Source organism: Myotis davidii, unplaced genomic scaffold (assembly GCF_000327345.1).
Source record: "Myotis davidii unplaced genomic scaffold, ASM32734v1 scaffold147, whole genome shotgun sequence".
Classification (NCBI taxonomy): Eukaryota; Metazoa; Chordata; class Mammalia; order Chiroptera; family Vespertilionidae; genus Myotis; species Myotis davidii.
Window position 1 is genome coordinate 6,630,118 of NW_006383010.1, and position 10,307 is coordinate 6,640,424.

Here is a 10,307-nt window from a genome sequence, read left to right on the forward strand (position 1 = left end):
TCGTAATTGGCAGCAGTTTTCTGATGTGGCTCCAGCTTCTGCCAGATGACCCTGACCCTTGTGCTCTGATAATGTTACTTCTGCCTTTTGCTTTTTAAACTGAGCTGGGGAAGGTAATTAGCAACTACTGTTGCTGATCCCTGGGTCTTCTTACCTGTCCTCTCTCTGTTGGGCTGTGTGTTTGTTTTTTAACCATTGCTCTGCAGAAAGTCGTGCTGTTTTAAATACTCATATGTGCAAGGAACAGACTGTAGAACCTCGGAGGGAAGGCAGGGGAGGGTGGTGGGAAGAGATCCAACCAGTGAACTTGTTGGCCTATATGCACCACCCATGACACAGACAATGGGGTGGGGAGGACTTGGAGTGTGGGGTGGGAGCAAGACGGAGGAGCTCAATAGGGGAAAATGGGACTTATGTAATACTTTCAACAATAAAGATGTAAAAATAAGTACTCAGATGTTTTTTGTTTTTCTAATCAAATCTTTTAATACACCCCAAATACTTGAGATTACATTATAAAGATCAGCTCACTTGTGAATATCTGTTTAATAAATGTCTTCTTGGCCAAATTCTTCGTTCCATAAGGGCAGAGATCAGGCCTGTATGTCTCACCTGGGTATTGGGTGGTGATTGCCAGATGAGAGGTGCTTGAAAGAATGAATGGATGAATAAGACATGCAAAGAAGTTTTTCTCTCCTCAAACCATCTGTCTCCTCCTCACTCCTTATTGTTGTCCTGGAATAATGAGGCAAAATAGCAGCAGAAAAGGCAACGCTGTTCTTGTTCTGTATATCCTCCGCTGGCTCAGGCACCAAGAAAAGTCAAGTCACACACACACACACACACACACACACAGGTAACATCTGTTCGAATAAAGTAGAAGTGGGATATTTGAATGCACAAAAGAAAAAACTTCACGGCACTAACCGGAGAAGCTGGCAGTGGGGATGGTAAGCCTGGTGCGGCCTTTAGAACCAAAGGAAAACCAAGGGAGCACTGAACAAGTTTTATTTTAACTTGAAAGTTGCTCTTTCCTGTCTTGTTTTTTTTCTGTCAAATGACTCCGCATTTCGAAATGCATGAATATTTACTTTAATTCGGTAGGAAAGAGGGAATAATTAACTTTGGCGTTTCACAAATCCTAAAAGATATATTATTTTTCCTTAAGTTTATTTCAGAGAGAGGAAGCGAGAGGGAGAGAGAGACAGAAACATCAATGCTGAGAGAGAACCGTGGATCGGCTGCCTCCTGCACGCCCCCTACTGGGGACTGAGCTCACAACCCAAGCATATGCCCTGACTGGGAATCAAACTGTGGCCTCCTGGTTCACGGCTCCGACGCTCAACCATTGAGCCACACCGGCCAGGCAAAGATATATTGATTTTTAACAGTGCTCACTCCAGAAGTCACGGTTTGGACAGACCCTGCAGACTTTTCAGATCTGTTTCATCACGAAAGGGTTCACTGTGCATCTTCCTGGCATTTCTGGACGACCTTCTGTTCTTATGGGGATAACAGGAGGAAACTATGATTGAGGAAAAGGAGGGAGTTGTCAATTCAGTCTTTTGTTGCCATGGTTGTGAGAAAGTAACTCATTTCCTGCATAAAAAAGAAAGTGAAGAAGTACTCAAACGAGGCAAAAATCACCTCATCAGCATCAAAGAGCTATGAGCTGAAAATAATTACTTTGTGTAAAGAAATTACACAACATTCAACATTCCTCTGGAATCCAATTTTTCTTATGTCAGTAACATATCTGAAGTGCTATTCTGGGGTGTTCTTATGATCCACTTAGGATAAGGGACAGAGAAATTCCAGCTGTTGTTTTAATTTAAAATATCCACACAAAATTAAAATAGGTGAGCGGCATACAGCCCAGAGAATAGCATGTCCTAGTGTGTAGCTACTGTGGTATCAATTAGAACGGGAGATATGAAGCCATCGAGGCTGTAAACCAGAAATTCTCTCATAGCACATTTTGTAGTATTCAGCAGTATGGTTCACGTGGAGAACTGGAAATGCAGCTCTGTAGCTGAGGTGAGAAGAATGACAGACACCTCCATGCCTACTTAAGCTGCCTGCATTTCTCTTTTCTTGCTTATTACAATTGTTGAGCATTTTAGAGTCTGGAAGATTGAACTATTACCTCTATTCTGTCTCTGCCTGTACCCACCCCTTCGCCATGTAGGGGACATTTCCTTTCTCTGAAGCAGAGTGCGCTTCCCAGCTTCTACTTTGGCCTATGGGATGTAGGTAGATGGAAGGCAGGCAGGAAGCTGGAATGCCTTGAGGATGTGGACTTGACCTCTTGCCTCTCCGAATTTCTGCTTTTATGATGGGGAGACATTCTTCTGAGCAGCTGCTGCCTCTTTTGCCTGGACACCAGAAGGAATGCACCGGGCAGAGCCGCACCATCTGACCAATGGGTCCTGGAGTGAAATCCATGCTCGTTGATTTCATGTCACTGAGATTGTGGGTTCAGTTTGGGAGCAGTGATGTTACAATGGTTAGCTGGCACATAAGGAATCAATACATAACACCTCTTTTTGCTGTCTAATTGCAGAATCAGTTGAAAGGGGAGGGAGAGGAATTGGGCAAGCAGAGAGCACATGCCATCTTTATTATAAAAATCCTTCTTTAGAGAATTAGGCTTAGGTGTGCTTAGCACTGGCTTTATGAAACCACTCATGAATCACATGGTCTTCCCGACCCAGCTATAACCGAATTGGCATGGAGAGCAGAGCCTTTCCCCTTGGCACTCAGGAGGCCAGCAGAATGGCTGTACTTGGCAGGCAGATCCCAAAGGCAGGGGCGTGAAAGGAGGTGAGCTGTGCACAGCTGGTTCCCACTCTCAGGTGCACCTATAAGATCATTTCCATCTCTAAAACCAACTAATCGTTAATCGGGGTTCTATGAGAGTTAAATTAAAATATAAATAAAGAACCAATATAGGCCCTTGCCGGTTTGGCTCAGTGGATAGTGAGTCGGCCTTCAGACTGAAGGGTCCCAGGTTCGATTCCAATCAAGGCCATGTACCTCAGTTGCGGAGAACTTATTCAAATTTAAAATGTTTTTGAGCTGATTGTACTTTTGATTTCAAACACTAGATAGTTATAAATCAAAATAATATGTAGGCAACTAAACAACACTGCTGTATTTCAATTTTCAATGCCTCTCTCTCTCTCTCTCTCTCTCTCTTTCTCTCTCTAGATTTTAAAAATAAATGTTGCGGATTGACACAAGACAAAGTATACAAAAGCTCAGCACAGGGCCTAGGTGAAATAGTTACTCAACAGCTGGGTGAAAGGAAGAAAGGAAGGCAGGAGGGAGGGAAGAAGAAGTAGAGTAAGAAAAAAAAAGAATAAATTCAAGAACTGTTACTTGGCTGGGTGATATAAACGTGAAAGGGTGGATATAGACTATCTGTTCTGAGAAAACAAAGGGACAAGCAGTCCCACTTGCCTTAGATCATGGAACCATGAGCAAGGTCAGGGCATCACCCCGTGATGGGGGCGTGGGAGCAATCAGCATGAGTCCACCCACAATATCGTCTGTGTGAAGGTGATAAAAATGAAACCTCTGAGTCCATCTCCACGTGTCATTTCCAAATTATTCATGACCCAAAAAACAATGCTGTGAGGAAACACTAAGATGACTTCAAAACTTTATATCCCAAAATACTTTAGAGAGGTGAAGCAATAGCCGCAGGATGAAAATGTCAACCCATCATCAACATGTACCCGGGAAGCCCTTTATTAGGGCAAGGCCTTTCCTAAGATGTGAGGAAAATGCGTGTTCTTGTTCTATAACTCACTTTATTACCTTTAATGGATGGAGCTCCTTTTTTTTTTCTTTTTCTTTTTCTTTTGCACACACTCCACTCTGGAAGGTCTGCAGCCTCCGAAGCATTGGAAAAGGGAAAGGCGAAACCTTCATTTCTCAAGAGCAGCAACATTTGCTGCTTGCAGGGAACTGCTTCTCTGATCTTCCCATATTTAGTAAAGCAGAGAGTAACAGAGTGAGAGGCATTAATAACCCTGGCAGGTTTATATAGCAGCTCCTGAAGATAAAAAAGGAGGAAACAGTTGAATACAGTGTGCATTTTAGCCAGATCAAAAGAAAACGTTTTATTTGAACTATTGAGGCAGTATTTTCTTTTGAAATGTGCTCCTGAGAGCAGCAAATATTAATTTCCAGTGTGTGGGAGTTGTGATTTCATCTGTCTCTGCTCTGTGCGGCTTGGGTTCATTGTAAGTCCTCCAATGGCCTAGAATTATGGGGTAAGTACATATATACTAGGGGCCCGATGCACAAAATTTGTGCAAGAGTAGACCTTCCTTCCCCCCGCTGCTGGCACTGGCTTCCCTCGGGCACCCGGGACCCCGGCTTCCCTCCCAGCCCTAGCTTCGTCCGGAAGGTCGTTCAGGAGGACGCCCAGTCTAATTAGCATATTACACTTTTATTATTACAGATTGTGCTGTCCTCCTGAGCACAGTAGGTGGAGGGTGATGTGCTCTGCTTTATTTCAATGAAGACTTCCACTTCCTCTTGTCTGAGGAGGAAGCCTTGAAGCCATCATACACAATATCCAGGAGGGGATCAGAAGCAAACTAAAATGAGTTCATCCATAGCCCGCAGCCATCTCACTCAGCCATATCATTGCCGTGCATATCTAATGCATTTTATATTCTTTAAAAATATAATTTTGTGTTGACTTCAAAGAGGAAGGGAGAGGAGAAGATAGAAACATCAATGATGAGAGAGAATCATTGATTGGCCCCCACTGGGGATAACCTGGGCATGTGCTCTGACAGGGAATCAAACCGTGACCTCCTGGTTCATAGGTTGATGCTCAACCACTGAGCCACACTGGCTGAGCCATTTTATATTCTCATCCAGCTTTTTCCTAGTTCTTGGTACGAGATCTAGTTTATTAATATTGCTATGAAGGAATCGAAACTCCATGTAATTCAGTAAATCTTTTGCTGAGAAGATTTGTTCCTGTGTGTACGTCGGCACAGTCCATTCTGACGATTATCCCTAAACTGGCCACGTGGAGGTCCGGTTTTCATGGTTGAGAGCCAGCAAGTCTCTCGGAGCCGGAACATCAGCTGCTGGAGTCAGCGAAGCTAGTTCCTAGAACTCTCACACAAATATGCCGCTTACCCACAGGTTACATATTAGTTAACAATTCATCTTTAACAAAAACAGTTTCAACAGAAACAATATTCAAAGAATAGAGGGGTGGGTTGCAGAAGGAGTGAGATTTCCTGGCAGCACTAGCCTTGCATGTGTGATGTTTCCTTTTGGTTAATTATAAATTATTCATTCAAATTGCTGCCTAATTGACAGTGTGCTATTTACAAGACTCATGATGGTGGTGGTGCTTATGCTGCACCTTATTCCACTTAGGATTCTTTTATCTTTTTTAAAAAATATATTTTCATTGATTTCAGAGAGGAAGGGAGAGGGAGAGAGAGAGAAAAACATCAATGATGAGAGAGAATCATTGATCAGCTGCCTCCTGCATGCCCCCTGCTGGGGATCGAGCCCGCAACCCAGGCATGTGCCCTTAACTGTAATCAAACCCAGGACCCCTTCAGTCCGAAGGCCGGAGCTCTATCCACTGAGCCAAACCAGCTAGGGCCCACTTAGATTCTTTTTTTTTTTTAATATTTTATTGATTTTTTACAGAGAGGAAGGGAGAGGGATAGAGAGTTAGAAACATCGATGAGAGAGAGACATCGATCAGCTGCCTCCTGCACACCCCCCACTGGGGATGTGCCCACAACCCAGGCACATGCCCTTGACCGGAATCGAACCTGGGACCCTTCAGTCCGCAGGCCGAGCTCCATCCAGTGAGCCAAACCAGCTAGGGCCCACTTGGATTCTTGTTCTCCAGAGTCATAGTACATATTTGCCACCAGCATATTGGGATTTCTATTTATCCACATCCTTTTCAACACTTTATTATCAAATTCCAACTTTTGTTTTATCCCACACATGGGAAAACATAAGCATCTTTGGTATGTTTATAGCTCATTCTTTGCCTCTCTGTGAACTGTCTGTTCATGTTCTTTCCCCACTTCCTGTTTTTCCCCTTTTATTGATTTGTAGGAAACACTATATTCTGGGTATTAACCATTTATAAATTATGTATTGTCTGGAGCTCAGCTGAACTAGGAGAGTGAGCTGAGCTGTCAGGTGCCAGAGTAATGGATTGAAACAACAAGTCCAAATGGAAAGGGCCAGGCCTTTAATGCCTTACTGCCGTGGGGTAAGCAAGAGGCTAAAACCTGAGAAAGTGCTGACTCCCTGCGGCCCTCCATTTTCTCCTCAGCCGGGAGGTGCCCTGGTCCAGGGTCAGGTGGATCAGCCTAGGAGGCTGCGGGGGTGGAGTATATTTTTCTGTGGAGGGAGCCTCAATGAAAGGCTCCATCCGTTTTATGAGCCTTGGGATGAGGGGCTAGGAATGAAAAATACTGAGTCAGAGTGAGAAAAACTTCAAGGCTTCCTCCTCCTCTACCAGATAAGGTCTTAGCAGAGAGAGAGATCTAGGAAGGAAGGGAAAGATGCACAGAACACCACCTGCCACGGGGGCCTGCGTCCCTGACTGCAACTCCCTTCACAGGCTGCCATGCAACAAATCTGGTGAGAGAAGGTGGCCTGTTTTCTCCGGATGACCTGTGGGTAAAGCCTTTGTAATGGCCTGTGTCAGGCCTGAAAAATCCCACATCGGATTTTTAAAAATTCTTTATTGTTTAAAGTATTACATGAGTCTCCTTTTTTCCCCCATGGACTTCTCCCGCCCCCCCCCCTCCCCCCCCCCCCCCTTTCCCCCCCCCCCCCCAGCACATGCCCTCACCCCCTACTGTCTGTGTCCATTAGTTTTGCTCATATGCATACAAGTCCTTTGGTTGCTCTCTTACCTCCTCACCCCTCGCCTTCCCTCATAGGTTGTACAGTCTGTTCGATGCTTCTATGTCTCTGGTTCTATTTTTGTATATATTTTTTTATTGATTTCAGAGAGGAAGAGAGAGAGAGAAAGAAATATCAATGATGAAAATAATTTATCGGCTGCCTTCTGCACACCCCCTACTGGGAGTTGAGCCCACAACCCAGGCATATGCCTGACAGGTTTATAGGTCAACACTGAGCCACACCAGCCAGGCCCACATAGGATTTTAACAAGGAGCAGGGCCTTTCTTAAGCTGCAAATGCCTTCTCCCTGCATGTGGTTTATTATTTTAAATTCTCAAATAAGGTAAACTTTTTCATTTATTATTTCATTCATTTATTTTCTGTCCCCAAATCATAAAGTAGTCTTTTACCATTTCTAAAAGTCATATGCTTTTGTTTATCATATTTAGGACTTATCTGATATTGAGTTTTGTGTATTTTTGGTTGTTCTGAAATGTTTTTATTTATTCATTTCTTGAATAATAGCTTATCTGTGTATGTAATTACAGGATAGTATTAGTCTGTCTCAGCAATTTGAAAAATTTCTGGTTTACATTGTTGAGACTGAGAAGTTTGCATTGAGCCTAATTGTTATTTCTTTGTAGGTGATCTTTTCCCTCTGGTATTATTGTCAGAACTAGCCAGCTGATATGAGTAATAGGAAGAGAACAAAGGGGAGGCCAGGCATTTTCAACATAGTCACCTGAGCAGTTTCACCAGGAAGCTCCAGGTTTACACTCCCCAGGAAACCACTGGCCCATTCCCTGCAGATCACTGGGGGAAGGGGGTCCCACAAAGAGGTAGTTGGGCACATGCGCAGTGAGGTCAGGATGACGTAAGGAGGTGCTTGTCTGTCAGTCTAGCCTAGGGAACCATGGATTGGCTATGAGGGCGAAACCACTGCAAGCACGCAAAATCTTGGAGGGGTAAAAATCCCCCCAAAATATTTCCCTCGCTCTTGTCCCCATTTTCTCTCTTGCTCGGTGCCCCACACTCATTCGTGTGCTTGCCTGTCCTCTCACCATAACCATGTGGCCTGAAGCAGCCGCATGGCCCATGGCCATACAGAACCCCACACACAATGGACTACAGCTGGGAACACAAGCTAAGAGAGTCCGATGCTCGAATGGACTTCAATATGGAGCAGAATCCGTGGGCAGTGGCCTTAATTCTCTTTCTGCTGAAACAAGATTGGGCTTCTTCCATGGCGAGACAGACAGAAATGGGACCTTGGAGGCCAACCCTCTTAATTTTACACCATCAATAAAGCTTTCCATGATACCCCATCATCTGTGGGGCCTCGGGAAATTCTCTTCCCTACAGCATCCTAAGAACTCCACTTCCACAGGCAATATGACTACTTTAAGGTCATCTCTTTGTCTTTGCTTTCTTTATTTTTACTATGATATGTTAAAGAAGAATTTTGTTATTATAAGGATTTGTCTTTCATCAACTATAAAAATGTACCAACTATTATCTCTTTAAATATTGCCTTTTTCTATTTTCTTCTTTCTTCTAGAACATCAATATACATACATGCATAAATGTATGTATATGTATATACATATACGCACATATAACTACATGTATGTTTTGACATTCTATTCTTCATTATCTTAATATCTTTCTATTTATTTAGTTCTGTTTGCTATCTTTTCAAAAATTAAGTCAGATCTAGCTTCCAGTTTCTCATTTTTTCTTGTAAGCTATGTTTAGTCTTATATTTAGGCCATATTGAATGTTTAACTTCAATGTTTACATGTTTTCTGCAACTTCTATTTGTTTATTTTTCAAATCTGCCCATATTCAAAAGCATAGTATCTTGTTAATTGCTTAGTTTTTATTTCTTTTCACTTTCTCAAGCATTTGAACGTTTTTAACTTCATGAGTTTTGTAATTTGTGGGGTGTGAGGTCATGTTCGGTGTGACTTTTTATCTGCTTGACTTCTGGACTTCTGAGAGCTTGGCTTAACGTATGCCCTTCAGGGAAAATGTTTCGCCAGACACCAAGGCTCTGCCAGTAAGGGCCATTGCATGTATATTTCTCAACTTGCTACCTCCCATGCCATGCAGGTGGTTTAAATTAAATCCCCAAGACTGCCTAAATTATGCCTGTGTTTACAAATTCTCAACGAAGACTTTTTCCTCACTCATAGCTCAAGTTAAGCCAGACACATTATCTGGTTATATCATAGGAAAACCTTATGCCTCGTCTTCCCCTGTTGCTAGTGGGAGTTGAGTCCTTGTAACATCCCAAGAAAAAGAATCTCTGAGACTTGCACAGGAGGAAATAAAAAAAGCTTTATTTCTGTGGAGTTACATCCCTGGGTTCCCAAGTCTCATTTCCCTTAGTCCAGTCACAGAAGAAGTATAATTGGGGGTTCAGTAGAGCTAAAAGCAGAGCCAGTATCCGGAGTTGCATTTCCACTTGGAGCCAGATCCGGTACAGCATCAGGCTAGTTGTAGTCCATTAGTCCATTGTGTGTGGGGCCACATGGCTGTGGCCACATGGGAGAATGCCAGGACGCTAAATGTGAGCCATGAGCCAAGCGTGCCAAGAGGAACCAAGAGAGTGAACTTCTTTGTGCTTGCAGTGGCCATGCCCATTCTGGCCAACAATGTCTGTTTCCAGCTGTGCCTGATAGGCAAGTACCTTTCCTATATCATCCCAACTTTACTGGGCATGCATCTATCTTCCCTGTGTTGGATCCCTCCCTGTGTTTTGCCGGGAACATGCTTATAATGTCTGGTCTTCCCTTTGCTCCTTCCATTCTACTAATAGCTAGCTAATTACAAGGGTATCAGTTGTATGGATTTTTGCCCCATTTATCCTTTGACAGAAGGCATAGGCCTTCAAAGTTCATAGTTTTGTGCAGGTGTGGGAGGGCATGACTCCAGGGCAACTCTACACCTGGAATGGCCCCAATGCCTTCTTTCTTTTTTCTGTCTTGTCCTTCAAACACAGATCTAGATAACCCAAACCAGAAATACTCTGAAGGCTTCTTTAACTCACCACTGTAAAGCACTCAGAAGAGTAACCAGCATATAGACAGCATCTACACTAATAAAAGAGAAACATGGTAATTGGCGTACGACTGCTACCCTTCCCATTGGCTAATCAGAGAGATATGCAACTTAACTGGCAGCCAAGATGGCGGCCGGCATCCAGGCAGCTTGAAACTAACATGAGGCTTGCTTGCTTCAGTGACGGAGGACTCCAACATTCCCTGCCTGACTTGCCGGCCTCTCAGCCTGCAGTTTGAACATTGTAACGGAAATAGAAGCTAAACAAAACCCCAGAAACCAGCTTTCAGCTAGCGGGGATCTCAGAGCTGGAGGTGATCACC